This window comes from Trachypithecus francoisi, unplaced genomic scaffold (assembly GCF_009764315.1).
Source record: "Trachypithecus francoisi isolate TF-2019V2 unplaced genomic scaffold, Tfra_2.0 Lachesis_group1, whole genome shotgun sequence".
Taxonomy (NCBI): Eukaryota; Metazoa; Chordata; class Mammalia; order Primates; family Cercopithecidae; genus Trachypithecus; species Trachypithecus francoisi.
This window is the reverse complement of record NW_022681454.1, coordinates 130,766,341-130,782,162: the sequence shown is the minus strand read 5'-3', so window position 1 is coordinate 130,782,162 and position 15,822 is coordinate 130,766,341.

Below are 15,822 nucleotides of genomic sequence, written 5' to 3'. Positions count from 1 at the left end.
TTGAAAATTATTCAAGATCAAAAGGAAATAAAAACAGGAAAATGTGATTTGAATGATCATTACTACTATATCTACAAGTAAGGGAGAAGACAAATTAGGAAATTAATAACCCCAAATATAATAATTGTATTTTCAACAGTGTTATATAATTGACACACAAAGCTATTAAGTAAATGTGATATACTGTAGAGTTTCTTCTACCCTCACCTATGAAGAATGACTGCAAAGGCATAACCTCAGTAATTGCTTTAATTACCAGAGATTCTCTGGTTTAGGTAGGAAAAAGGAAATATATAAGTTCATTCCTCATGAAACCACATTTTGGTTAAATACTTCCAAACAGTCTGGATGTATTATTGCATTGCATGGTGAATGAAAATTTCAATTGAGATATATTTTCTAAATGGTTACAGTTCTATTGAAAGAAAGAAATATCTGGGCTATTCTTAAACTTGGATCTCAGATTTTTGTGGTTACAGATAAGTCCCTCAAGTATATTTATTAGTTTACTTTTCATTAAAGACATATAAATATTAAATTTGCATTCTATATATGTACATATTCAAGTTTCTAAAATCTTATGAAATTACTATTTTTAAAATAGTAACTTGAAGGGCAACATTTTTTTCGTTTGTCATCAGGAAGATTTCTAAATAAGGTTATAATTCCTTATTTCTTCAATAGAATAAAACTTTAAGGAAAAAAGTGTGTTTTAAAATGATTTATAAAATATTATTACAGTGTTTAACCGTCTTTGCTGTCAGAAAATTTCAAAATTAATGTAACAATTTTGCAGCATAGCAAAATTTACAAATCTACTACTCTCCTTCTCCAACTCCCTTTAAAATACAAAAGGAAATATTTTAAATGTTCTGACACATCATAAGCATGACCATATCAGAAAAAAAAAAAAAAAAAAAAAAGCCCTGGTGCAACTGTAAAGAAAAACACACACATGCACACAAGTTTAGACTCACTGAAGCCTGCCTACCTCAGGCACCATGACTGACTACGCTTCCCTCACAACCCTCGGGAGGGCAGACTCCACTGTGGAGTCCTTTGTAGACCTTCCCTGCCTACCCAGGGCTATGTTTGAGATCTTTTCAATTGCCTGAAGTAAAAGCAACATTTTTTTCCCATTTATCTGCAGAGCCCTGAGAGCATCAACTTCTTAATTTGATAAAGTAAACTGTGACGGTGTGTTAATGAGGGCTGAGCCATTTGTATATTTTAATAGTGATTTTCTAGGGATAATTATTTCACCTCAATTCAAAGACGTGCCTCTAGCTATGGGAATTTTATTTCAGATGTAAACAGAGCAGGACCCCATGGTATTCTGGAACACTCACCGTTTCCATCCTCTCTTTTTGTATTATTTGCACTCTCTGTTCTTTGTTCAGGGCTGGAGATGGGTAGGCTTGAGGATTGGGAAGGGATCCATTATATTTCAAAGCTCTTTCAACCCTGTAGGGATGATGGTTACACTGAACCAGGGACTCTAGTAGTGACCAATTCTTTCTGTTCTGAACCACCACTGTAATATGAAAGAAACTCAAATTTAAAGCATAAGCTAACTGTTCAATCACTTACCAGTCCTTTCCGTCTCCCTCAAGAGGGTGTATGGCCGTGCTTTCAGCTGGGTTTAATTCTAAACAGCAAGTCATAGTGGCAGAAAGGAAGGCATGCTTATAGATTTAGACTCTGCCTTTAATTCTGTCACAGATTGTCATGTAATTTTAAACCAGTCAGTGTTTGATTTTTGTAGGAAAAAGAGAGATCAGACCATTACTATGTCTATGTAGCAAAGGAAGACACAAGAAATTCCATTTTGGTCTGTACTAAGAAAATTGTTTTGCCTTGAGATGCTGTTAATCTGTAACTTTAGCCCCAATCCTGTGCTCACAGAAACATGTGTTATACGGAATCAAAGTTTAAGGATCTAGGACTGTGAAGGATGTGCCTTGTTAACAATATGTTTACAGGCACTATGCTGGTAAAAGTCATCGCCATTCTCCACTCTCGATTAACCAGGGGCACAATGCACTGCGGAAAGCTGCAGGGACCTCTGCCCAAGAAAGCCTGCGTATTGTCCAAGGTTTCTCCCACTGAGACAGCCTGAGATGTGACCTCGTGGGAAGGGAAAGACCTGACCATTCCCCAGCCTGACACCGGTAAATGGTCTGTGCTGAGGAGGATTAGTAAAAGAGGAAGGCCTCTTTGCGGTTGAGATAAGAGGAAGGTCTCTGTCTCCTGCATGTCCCTGGGAATGGAATGTCTCGGTGTAAAACCCAATCGTACAGTCATTCTGTTCTGAGATAGGAGAAAACTGCCTTGTGGCTGGAGGCGAGATATGCTGGCAGCAGTGCTGCTCTATTACTCTTTGCTACACTGAGATGTTTGGGTGGAGAGAAGCATAAATCTGACCTATGTGCACATCCAGGCATAGTACCTTCCTTTGAACTTATTTGTGACACAGATTCCTTTGCTCACGTTTTCCTGCTAACCTTCTCCCAACTGTCACCCTGTCCTCCTGCCGCATTCCCCTTGCTGAGATAGTGAAAATAGTAATAAATTCTGAGGGAACTCAGAGCCTGGTGCCGATGCGGGTCCTCTGTGTGCTGAGTGACGGTCCCCTGGGCCCATTGTTCTTTCTCTATGCTTTGTCTCTGTGTCTTATTTATTTTCTCAGTCATTTGTCCCACCTGATGAGAAATACTCACAGGTGTGGAGGGACTGACCCTCTTCAGTTTTTTATTTGTAAGAGCTGAAAATAACAAAGATTTATGAAATTTAATGAAAATGGTAATGGGGTAACTTGGATACTATATGAATGTTTCTGATACACATTATTTTATAATAAACATATTAGAGAACATAGTAAGGAAATTATGTGTCAGTGTGCTGTCTTAGCAAAGATTAATAATAATCTACATAATAGTGCCAGACATTCAGGCTAAGTTCAAAAGGACAGAGGATAATAGTGAGTAGGATGGCAGAGGCAAAATTGCAGGATTATGGGCTCTCACAAAAGGACATCGTTTCTGGAAACCTACCTTACAGGATTGACTTAGAATTTGGACCTATGCTGCTGGTTGGAAGACAAACTAACCTTACGTAATTCTTTTCCAAGGACAAAGTATTCTATTTCATACTGCGTCTGCCCTGAAGCTCTATACACTTCTCATGATTTCAAATATAATAATTATGTGTACACATCCAGTTCTCATACTTTTATTACACTAAATGCAAAAGAAAAGAGAGCATTGGTATTCTAGTTTCCTCAGTAAAATATCCAAAGGTGGAATTACTTCCTATGCATTTGCAAACCGATATGCAGGAACAGGAGATATTGCTATCTGCACTTTGTAGAGGAGAAAAATAATAAGAGAAAGGTAATGAATAATGTGTCCATGATTTGTAAACTAAGACAGTTGTTCTTTCATGGGTATAGTAGATCTTCATTAATATTTTAAAATTTAACTTATGATTTTTAATTTACTTTTGTGCAACCTATCAATTTTAGAGCTATTTCAGAGGATGATTATATCAGAAGAAATGCATAATGTTGGTAACAGTATAAATTTTATATGCAGTTACTTTATATTTTATTTTAAAATTTATTTAATTTCCTCTTGTGATCAAAGAATAAAATAAAACTTTATCCTTGGAAGAAAGATAAAGTTATAAATACCAACCTTAACCCAGCCATTAATAGACTGAATATTAGGCAAATATCTAATTTGAAAGACATAGATAATCATTTTACTTGGAATTGTTTTTTGTGTGGAATTATCTCATTGCTTTAGTTCTTTAGGTTAAAACAAAATGAGATTATATTATATTATATTAGACACATAATGCTGCCAAATAATAAGATATGGAGAGAATCTAGATGATATGTTATTAAATATAAATTTCATGATTCTAATGCTGGGGCATAAACTTACAATATTAACATATGTTGAAAAATCTAACATTCAGTTTTCACATTAATAACCATTAGACATTTCCATATTCAGGTACTCTGAATTTTCAGAATTCCATTGGCTTTCATATCTAGCCTATGACATGTATAATCGGAGAAAGAACATGGAGCATGTCTAAAATTAGTGCTGGTGAAGCTCATTGTAATATAAGTAAAGTATATTAAATTTTCATTATAGGCCAAGTGCAGTGGCTGGCATGTGTAATTCCAGCACTTTGTCAGACCCAAGGCAGGTGGATCACTTGAGCCCAAGTGATCAGCTGACGAGTTCAAGGCCAACCTGGACAGCATGGGGAAACCCTCGTCTCTACAAAAAAATTAGCATGCCTGCAGTCCCAGATACTCTGGAGGCTGAGGTGGAAGGATCACCGGAGTCACCATCATGCCCCTGTACTCCAGCCTGAGTGACAGAATGAGACCCTGTCTCAAAGCACACACACATACACAGACATCTGTCAACACACACACACATATGTATACAGCATATATGGGTAGAACTATCAATAAACCTTAATCCTAACATTGTTGTTTGGAATTTATTTGCACTCAGATTTGTATTTGATTTCATTTGTTCACAGTCAGAAATTAGGGTCAGCTGTGCTATTTTCAATTTTCCACACACAGCCATAGTGCACTGTATTTCACATGGTTATTAACATTGTGTCATTTACTGATGTGTCTTTGTATTTCATTTTTTCTTTTAAAAAAGTACATTTTTGGCAAGCTTTAGAGCTCCAGTATATTCTGGCTGTAATAGTTTTGACTGCTGAAAGTAACTTTGGTACCTGCTTCTCACCTATGTTCTAATTAGCATCATTATTTTATATTAGGTTAGTGCAAAAATATAATTGTGTTTTTTTCTATTACTTTCAATGGCAAAAACTGCAATTACTTTTGCACCAACCTAATTCTATTTTCCAAAACCACCTGACATGGCAAATTTTACAAAACTGTTTCATTTTAGGAGCAAATATCTTATTCTTTCTATAGATACTAATGATGCATCTATTATTCTAGTTATTATTCTACTCATTAGGAACGTGGCAGTGACAGAGAAAACTACAGTCCTCATATAGTTTACTTTTCAGATAAACAAACAGTCAATAAACAAAGACCTAAAGAAATTAATAGTATCAATTCTTCTTGTGGTCAGTATCATGGAGAAAATACAACATAACTTAATGAAATAACAGAAGCTGTGCTGTTATATGGTGTGGGTGTAGAAAGCAATTTTCTTGATAGGACATCTGGAAGGAGGTCACTTTATTCCTTGGTGATGAAGAAAATAACAGCATTTTTATCAATTCCAAGAAATTTGAACATTTTACAGAAATTCTAGGATCCCAGAGATTTTGAAGTAATCTATTCAAAATGCAAGAAAAGATGTTCATTTACTGGTGAACATTTTGGGACTGATAATTGAAAGAGGTCAATGAATCATGGAATTCTAAGCTTTTTATTTTAATGACATAGGAAAAATAGGAACAGAGCCACCCTATCTAGAGCCTTTAAAAAAAGATGTGACTATATTCATTCTCAGGGCCTAGAATAAACTTTCCCTCTCCTTCTCACTTGACTTACTCCACAAGGAATAGCCATATGATTTTGTCTTCACTATTGTTTTTGTTTAATGTATGTTTTGTTGGAAGAAAGTCTGGTATGTCAGAATAAAACAAAATATATTAAAGTCTCTATTCTGCTGCAGAAAAACTCCAATTAGAGGCACCACAAGTCTAGGTCAGCTCGACCCAAGTTTGTTGTTATGACAAAATTATTAATAGTGTTCCCTTCCCCCTTAAATTGATTTGGAAAATAAATTATATGGTCATTCCAGCTATAGAGATCTTTATGTAAAAGTTACTTTCTCTTTCAATTAATTGTCTTGAGAAAGAAACAAAATTATAAGTTGTCAATACATGTTATTACTTTTTTTAAAAAAATAATAGCTTTAAAGTTACAGGTGGGTTTCTCAGTTACAGGGATGAATTGTATAGTGATGAAATATAGAATTTTAGTGCACCCATCACCCAAATAGTGACAGTTGTACCCAATAGGTAGTTTTTCATCCTTCATTCCCTGCCCACCCCTGACCTTCTAGTCTCCAATATCCATTGTACCACTCTGCGTGCCTTTGCATAGCCATAGGTTAGCTCCCACCTATAAGGAAGAACATGCAGTATCTATGCAGTATCTGTTTTAGATTCCTAAGTTACTACACTTAGAATCAAAACCTATAGTATCATCCAAATTCCTGCAAAAGGCATTAGCTCATTATTTCTTATGACTCAGTAATATTTCATTATATATATATGTGTGTGTGTGTGTAGATCTTTATTTACACACCACTTTATTCACTCATTGGTGGATGGGCAGTTACATTGATTCCACATCTTTGCAATTGTCAGCTGTGCTGCAATAAATATACACATGCAGATGTCTTTTTGATTTATTTTCCTTTGGGTAGATAACTTATTAGTGGGATTGCTGGATCAAATGGTAGATCTACTTTTAGTTGTTTGGGAAATCCCTATGCTGTTTTCCATAGAGATTGTATTAATTTACATTGTCACCAGCAGTGTATAAGCATTCTCTTTTCACCACATTGACACCGATATCTATTGTTTTTTGACTTTCCAATAATGACCATTCTGACTGGGTAAAGTGGTATTTTTATTATTATTATTATTATACTATAAGTTCTGGAGTACATGTGCAGAATGTGAAGGTTTGTTACACAAGTATACACGTGCCATGGTGGTTTGCTGCACTCATCACCTGGGTATTTCTCCTAATGCTATCCCTCCCTCAGCTTCCCATCCCCTGACAGATCCTGGTGTGTGATGCCCTCACTACCATGTCCGTGTGTTTTTCCTGTTCAATTCCCACTTATAAGTGAGAACATGTGGTGTTTGGTTTTCTGTTCTTGTGTTAGTTTGCTGAAAATTATGGTTTCCAGCTTCATCCATGTCCCTGCAAAGGACATGCACTTACCCTTTTTTATGACTGCATAGTATTCCATGGTGTATATGTGCCATATTTCCTTTATTCAGTCTATCACTGATAGGCATTTGAGTTGGCTCCAAGACTTTGCTATTGTGAACAGTGCCACAATAAACATATGTGTGTATGTGTCTTTATGGTAGAATAATTTATAATCCTTTGGGTATATACCCAGTAATGGGATTGCTGAGTCAAATGGTATTCCTAATTCTAGATCCTTGAGGAATCGCCACACTGTCTTCCACAATGATTGACTTAATTTACATTGCCACCAACAGTGTAAAAGTTTTCTATTTCTCCACTTCCTCTCCAGCATCTATTGTTTTCTGAATTTTTAATGATCACCATTCTAACTGACATGAGATGGTATCTCATTGTGGTTTTGATTTACATTTGTTTAACGACCAGTGATGATGAGCTTTTTTTCATATATTTGTTGGCTGCATAAATGTCTTCTTTTGAGAAGCATCTGTTCATATACTTTACTCACATTTTATGGTTTTGTTGTTGTTGTTGTTGTTGTTGTTGTTGTAAATGTGTTTAAGTCCTTTGTAAATTCTGGATAATTGCCCTTTCTCAGATTGTAAAAATTTTCTCCTATTCTGTAGGTTGCCTGTTCACTCTGTTGATAGTTTCTTTTGCTGTGCAGGAGCTCTTCAGTTTAGTTAGATCCCATTTGTCAATTTTGGCTTTCATTGCCATTGCTTTTGGTGTTTTAGTCATGAAGTCTTTGCCCATGCCTATGTCCTGAATGGTATTGCCTAGGTTTTCTTCTAGGGATTTTATGGTTTTAGATCTTACTTTTAAGTTTTAATCCATCTTAAGTTAATTTTTGTATAAGATGTAAGGAAGGGATCCAGTTTCAGCTTCCTTAATATGGCTAGCCAGTTTTCTCAACACCATTGATTAAATAGGGAGACCTTTCCCCTTTGTTTGTTTTTGTCAGGTTTGTCAAAGATTGGGTGATTGTAGATGTGAGGTGTTATTTCTGAGACCTCTATTCTGTTCCATTGGTGAACATATCTGTTTTGATACCAGTATCATGCTGTTTTGGTTACTGTAGATGTGTAGTATAGTTTGAAGTCAGGTAGTGTGATGCCTCTAGCTTTGTTCTTTTTGTTTAGGATTGTCTTGGCTGTGTGGGCTCTTTTTTGGTTCCATATGAACTTTAAAATAGTTTGTTTTTTTTTCCAATTCTGTGAAGAAAATCAATGGTAGTTTGATGGGGATAGCATTGAATCTATAAATTACTTTGAGCAGTATGTCCATTTTCATGATATGGATGCTTCCTATCCATGAGCATGAAATGTTTTTCCATTTGTTTGTGTCCTCTCTTATTTCTTTGAGCAGTGGTTTGTAGTTCTCCTTGACGAGGTCCTTGACATACCTTATAAGTTGTTTTCCTATGTATTTTATTCTCTTTGTAGCAATTGTGAATGGGAGTTCACTCATGATTTGTCTCTCTGTCAGTTACTGGTGTATAGGAATGCTTGTAATTTTTGCACATTGATATTGTATACTAAGACTTTGCTGAAGTTGCTTATCAGCTGGAGGAGATTATTAAACTTAAATTAAATGGGCTAAATACCCCAGTTAAAAGACAAAGATTGGCAAATTGGATAAAGAGTCAAGACCCCTCAGTGTGCTGTATTCAGGAGACCCATCTCATGGGCAAAGACACACATGGGCTCAACAAAAACGGATGGAGGAATATTTCCCAAGCAAATGGAAAGCCAAAAGAAAAAAAAAAAAGAAGAAAAAGAAAAAAAAATCAAGGGTTGCCATCCCAGTCTCTGATAAAACAGACTTTAAACCAACAAAGATCAAAAGAGACAAAGAAGGGCATTCCATAATGGTAATGGAATCAATGCAATAAGAAGAGTTAACTATCCTAAATATATATGCACCCAATACATCAGCACCCAGCTTAATAAAGCAAGTTCTTAGAGACCCATAGAGAGACTTAGACTCCCACACAATAATACTGGGAGACTTAAATACCCTACTGTCAATATTAGACAGAACATTGAGACACAAAATTCACAGTGATATCCAGGACTTTAACTCAGCTCTGGACCAAGCAGACTTAATAGACATCTACAGAACTTTCCACCCCAAATCAACAGAATATACATTCTTCTCAGCATCACAACCTTTATTCTAAAATTGACCACATAATTGGAAGTAAAACACTCTTCAATAAATGCAAAATAATGGAAATCATAATATACAGTCTCTCAGACCACAGTGCAATCAAACTAGAACTCAGAATTAAGAAACTAAATCAAAACCACTCAACTACATGTAAACTGAGCAACCTGCTCCTGAATGACTACTGGGTAAATAACAAAATGAAGGCAGAAATAAAGATGTTCTTTGAAACCAATGAGAACAAAGACACAATATACTGGAATCTCTGGGACACATTTAAAGCACTGTGTAGAGGTAAATTTATAGCACTAAATGCCCACAAGAGAAAGCTTGAAAGATCTAAAATCAACACTCTAACATCACAATTAAAACAACTAGAGAAGCAAGAGCAAACAAATTCAAAAGCTAGCAGAAAACAAGAAATGACTAAGATCAGAGTAGAACTGAAGGAGTTAGAGACACAGAATACCCTTCATAAAAATCAATGAATCCAGGAGCTGGTTTTTTGAAAAGATCAACAAAATAGGTGGACCGCTAGCCAGACTAATAAAGAAGAAAAGAGAGAAGAATCAAATAGATGCAATGAAAAATGATAAAGAAGGTATCACTATTGATCCCATAAAAATACAAACTACCATTAGAGAATACTATAAACAGCTCTACACAAATAAACTAGGAAATCTAGAAGAAATGGATAAATTCCTGGACACATACACCCTTCCAAGATTAAACCAGAAAGAAGTTGAATCCCTCAGTAGACCAATAACAAGTTCTGAAATTGAGGCAGTAATTAATAGCCTAATAGCCAAAAAAGCCCTGGACCAGATGGATTCGCAGACAACTTCTACCAGAGGCACAAAGAGGAGCTGGTACCATTCCTCTCAAAACTATTTGAAACAATGGAAAAAGAGGAATCCTGCTTAAATCATTTACAAGGCCAGCATCATCCTGATACCAAAACCTGACAGATACACAAGGAAAAGAGAAAATTTTAGGTCAATATCCCTGACGAACATCGATACAAAAATCCTCTATAAAATACTGGCACACTGAATCCAGCACCACACCAAAAAGCTTATCCACCATGATCAAGTCCGCTTCACCCCTGGCATGCAAGGCTCATTCAACACACTCAAATTAATAAACATAATCCATCACATAAACAGGACCAATGACAAAAATCACATAATTATCTCAATAGATGCGGAAAAGGCCTTCAACAACATTCAGCAGCATTTCATACTAAAAACTTTCCATAAACTTGGTATTGATGGAATGTATCTCAAAATGATAAGAGCTATTTGTGATAAACCCACAGCCAATATCATCCTGATTGGGCAAAAACTGGAAGCATTCCCTTTGAAAACCGGCATAAGGCAAGGATGCCCTCTCTCACCATGCCTATTCAACATAGTATTGGAAGTCCTGGCCAGGGCAATCAGGCAAGAGAAAGAAATAATGGGTATTTAATTAGGAAAATAAGTCAAATTGTCTCCTTTTGTAGATGACATGATTGTATATTGAGAAAACCCCCTCATCTCACCCCAACGTGTTATCTTGATGTGATTTTAATTTGCATTTCCATGATGATTAATCATGTTGCACATTTTTTCATATGTTTATTAATCATTTGTGTATCTTCTTTTGATAAATTCCTATTCTTTCACTCACTTTTCAATGGAATTATTTGCTTTTGTCTTTCTTATTTGTTGGAGTTCCTTACAGATCAAGAGAGTATCATATATTTCAGAGATTTATTTGAAGTATTAACATGATAGTATAAAGTCCTTGGCACACCATCAAGCACATATTAAAACTTCCAAAGAAAGTAATTACAAGAATAAATCTCTTTTACAATAGAAATACAAAATAAAATAAAATACATAAGAACATACTTAACCAAAGACCTGGAAGATCTCTAAAAGGAGAACTATAAAACACTGCTGAAAGAAATCTAGAGGACCACAACCAAATGAAAATACATCCTATGCTCATGGATTTAAAGGGTCAATATCATGAAAATGACCTTACTTCCCAAAACAATCTACAGATTCAACTCAATTACTAACAATATACCAATATTATTTTTTACAGAATTAGAAAAGACAATCCTAAAATTTATGGAGCCAAATAGGGGCCCAAATAGCTAAAGTAATCCTATGTGAAAATAAACCTGAAGGTATGATATTACCTTTTTTTTTTATATTTCAATGTCTTTTAATTGTTATTTTATATTTTGTACAAATTTCATAGTTCTTTTTTTTATTATTATCATACTTTAAGTTCTAGGGTACATGTGCATAACGTGCAGGTTTGTTACATATGTATACTTGTGCCATGTTGGTGTGCTGCCCCCATCAACTCGTCAGTACCCATCAATTCGTCATTTATATCAGGTATAACTCCCAATGCAATCCCTCCCCCCTCCCCCCTCCCCATGATAGGCACCGGTGTGTGATGTTCCCCTTCCCGAGTCGAGTCCAAGTGATCTCATTGTTCAGTTCCCACCTATGAGTGAGAACATGCGGTGTTTGGTTTTCTGTTCTTGTGATAGTTTGCTAAGAATGATGGTTTCCAGCTGCATCCATGTCCCTACAAAGGATGCAAACTCATCCTTTTTTATGGCTGCACAGTATTCCATGGTGTATATATGTGCCACATTTTCTTAATCCAGTCTGTCACAGATGGACATTTGGGTTGATTCCAAGTCTTTGCTATTGTGAATAGTGCCGCAATAAACATACGTGTGCATGTGTCTTTGTAGTAGAATAATTATAATCCTTTGGGTATATACCCAGTAGTGGGATGGCTGGGTCATATGGTACATCTAGTTCTAGATCCTTGAGGAATTGCCATACTGGTTTCCATAATGGTTGAACTAGTTTACAATCCCACCAACAGTGTAAAAGTGTTCCTATTTCTCCACATCCTCTCCAGCACCTGTTGTTTCCTGACTTTTTAATGATTGCCATTCTAACTGGTGTGAGATGGTATCTCATTGTGGTTTTGATTTGCATTTCTCTGATGGCGAGTGATGATGAGCATTTTTTCATGTGTCTGTTGGCTGTATGAATGTCTTCTTTTGAGAAATGTCTGTTCATACCCTTTGCCCACATTTTGATGGGGTTGTTTGCTTTTTTCTTGTAAATTTGTTTGAGTGTTTTGTAGGTTCTGGATATTAGCCCTTTGTCAGATGAGTAGATTGCAAAAATTTTCTCCCATTCTGTAGGTTGCCTGTTCACTCTGATGGTAGTTTCTTTTGCTGTGCAGAAGCTCTTTAGTTTAATTAGATCCCATTTGTCAATTTTGGCTTTTGCTGCCATTGCTTTTGGTGTTTTAGACATGAAGTCCTTGCCCATGCCTATGTCCTGAATGGTACTACCTAGGTTTTCTTCTAGGGTTTTTATGGTATTAGGTCTAACATTTAAGTCTCTAATCCATCTTGAATTAATTTTCGTATAAGGGGTAAAAAGGATCCAGTTTCAGCTTTCTACTTATGGCTAGCCAATTTTCCCAACACCATTTATTAAATAGGGAATCCTTCCCCATTTCTTGTTTCTCTCAGGTTTGTCAAAGATCAGATGGCTGTAGATGTGTGTATTATTTCTGAGGACTCTGTTCTGTTCCATTGATCTATATCTCTGTTTTGGTACCAGTACCATGCTGTTTTGGTTACTGTAGCCTTGTAGTAAAGTTTGAAGTCAGGTAGTGTGATGTCTCCAGCTTTGTCCTTTTGACTTAGGATTGTCTTGGCAATGCGGGCTCTTTTTTGGTTCCATATGAACTTTAAAGCAGTTTTTTTCAATTCTGTGAAGAAACTCATTGGTAGCTTGATGGGGATGACATTGAATCTATAAATTACCTTGGGCAGTATGGCCATTTTCACGATATTGATTCTTCCTATCCATGAGCATGGTATGTTCTTCCATTTGTTTGTGTCCTCTTTTATTTCACTGAGGAGTAGTTTGTAGTTTTCCTTGAAGAGGTCCTTTACATCCCTTGTATTTTGGATTCCTAGGTATTTGATTCTCTTTGAAGCAATTGTGAATGGAAGTTCATTCATGATTTGGCTCTCTGTTTGTCTGTTACTGGTTTATAAGAATGCTTGTGATTTTTGCACATTAATTTTGTATCCTGAAACTTTGCTGAAGTTGCTTATCAGCTTAAGGAGATTTTGGGCTGAGACAATGGGTTTTCTAAATATACAATCATGTCATCTGCAAACAGGACAATTGACTTCTTCTTTTCCTAACTGAATACCCTTGATTTCTTTCTCTTGTCTGATTGCCCTAGCCAGAACTTCCAACACTATGTGAATAGGAGTGGTGAGAGATGGCATCCCTGTCTTGTGCCAGTTTTCAAAGGGAATTGTTCCAGTTTTTGCCCATTCAGTATGATATTGGCTGTGGGTTTGTCATAAATAGCTCTTATTATTTTGAGGTACATTCCATCAATACCGAATTTATTGAGCGTTTTTAGCATGAAGGGCTGTCGAATTTTGTCAAAAGCCTTTTCTGCATCTATTGAGATAATCATGTGGTTCTTGTCTTTGGTTCTGTTTATATGCTGGATTACGTTTATTGATTTGTGAATGTTGAACCGGCCTTGCATCCCAGGGATGAAGCCCACTTGATCATGGTGGATAAGCTTTTTGATGTGCTGCTGAATCCGTTTTGCCAGTATTTTATTGAGGATTTTTGCATCGATGTTCATCAGGGATATTGGTCTAAAATTCTCTTTTTTTGTTGTGTCTCTGCCAGGCTTTGGTATCAGGATGATGTTGGCCTAATAAAATGAGTTAGGGAGGATTCCCTCTTTTTCTATTGATTGGAATAGTTTCAGAAGGAATGGTACCAGCTCCTCCTTGTACCTCTGGTAGAATTCAACTGTGAATCCATCTGGTCCTGGCCTTTTTTTGGTTGGTAGGCTATTAATTATTGCCTCAATTTCAGAGCCTGCTATTGGTCTATTTAGGGATTCAACTTCTTCCTGGTTTAGTCTTGGAAGAGTGTAAGTGTTCAGGAAATGATCCATTTCTTCTAGATTTTCTAGTTTATTTGTGTAGAGGTGTTTATAATATTCTCTGATGGTAGTTCATATTTTTGTGGGGTCGGTGATCATATCCCCTTTATCATTTTTTATTGTGTCTATTTGATTCTTCTCTCTTTTCTTCTTTATTAGTCTTGCTAGCGGTCTGTCAATTTTGTTGATCTTTTCAAAAAACCAACACCTGGATTCATTGATTTTTTGGAGGGTTTTTTGTGTCTCTATCTCCTTCAGTTCTCCTCTGATCTTAGTTATTTCTTGCCTTCTGCTAGCTTTTGAATGTGTTTGCTCTTGCCTCTCTAGTTCTTTTAATTGTGATAGAATTTTAATTGTTAGAGTGTCAATTTTAGATCTTTCCAGCTTTCTCTTGTGGGCATTTAGTGCTATAAATTTCCCTCGACACACTGCTTTAAATGTGTCCCAGAGATTCTGGTATGTTGTATCTTTGTTCTCATTGGTTTCAAAGAACGTCTTTATTTCTGCCTTCATTTCATTATGTACCCAGTAGTCATTCAGGAGCAGGTTGTTCAGTTTCCATGTAGTTGAGGGGTTTTGATTGAGTTTCTTAGTCCTGAGTTCTAGTTTGATGGCACTGTGGTCTAAGAGACAGTTTGTTATAATTTCTGTTCTTTGACATTTGCCGAGGAGTGCTTTACTTCCAATTATGTGGTCAATTTTGGAATAAGTGTGATGTGGTGCTGAGAAGAATGTATATTCTGTTGATTTGGGGTGGAGAGTTCTATAGATGTCTATTAGGTCCGCTTGGTGCAGAGATGAGTTCAATTCCTGGATATCCTTGTTAACTTTCTGTCTCGTTGATCTGTCTAATGTTGACAGTGGAGTGTTGAAGTCTCCCATATATGTATGGGAGTCTAAGTCTCTTCGTAAGTCTCTAAGGACTTGCTTTATGAATCTGGGTGCTCCTGTATTGGGTGTATAATATTTAGGAGAGTTAGTTCTTCCTGTTGAATTGATCCCTTTACCATTATGTAATGGCCTTCTTTGTCTCTTTTGATCTTTGATGGTTTAAAGTCTGTTTTATCAGAGACTAGTATTGCAACCCCTGCTTTTTTTTTGTTCTCCATTTGCTTGGTAGATCTTCCTCCATCCCTTTATATGTATGTCTCTGCATGTGAGATGGGTCTCCTGAATACAGCAGACTGATGGGTCTTGACTCTTTATCCAGTTTGCCAGTCTGTGTCTTTTAATTGGAACATTTAGTCCATTTACATTTAAGGTTAATATTATTATGTGAGAACTTGATCCTGCCATCATAATATTAACTGGTTATTTTGCTCGTTAGTTGATGCACTTTCTTCCTAGCCTCAATGGTCTTTATATTTTGGCATGCTTTTGCAATGGCTGGTACTGGTTGTTCCTTTCCATGTTTAGGGCTTCCTTCAGGGTCTCTTGTAAGGCAGGCCTGGTGGTGATAAAATCTCTCAGCATTTGCTTATCTGTAAAGGATTTTATTTCTCCTTCACTTATGAAACTTAGTTTGGCTGGATATGAATTCTGGGTTTAAAATTCTTTTCTTTAAGGATGTTGAATATTGCTTCCCACTCTCTTCTGGCTTGTAGAGTTTCTGGCGAGAGATCTGCTGTTAGTCTGATGGGCTTCCCTTTGTGGGTAACCCGACC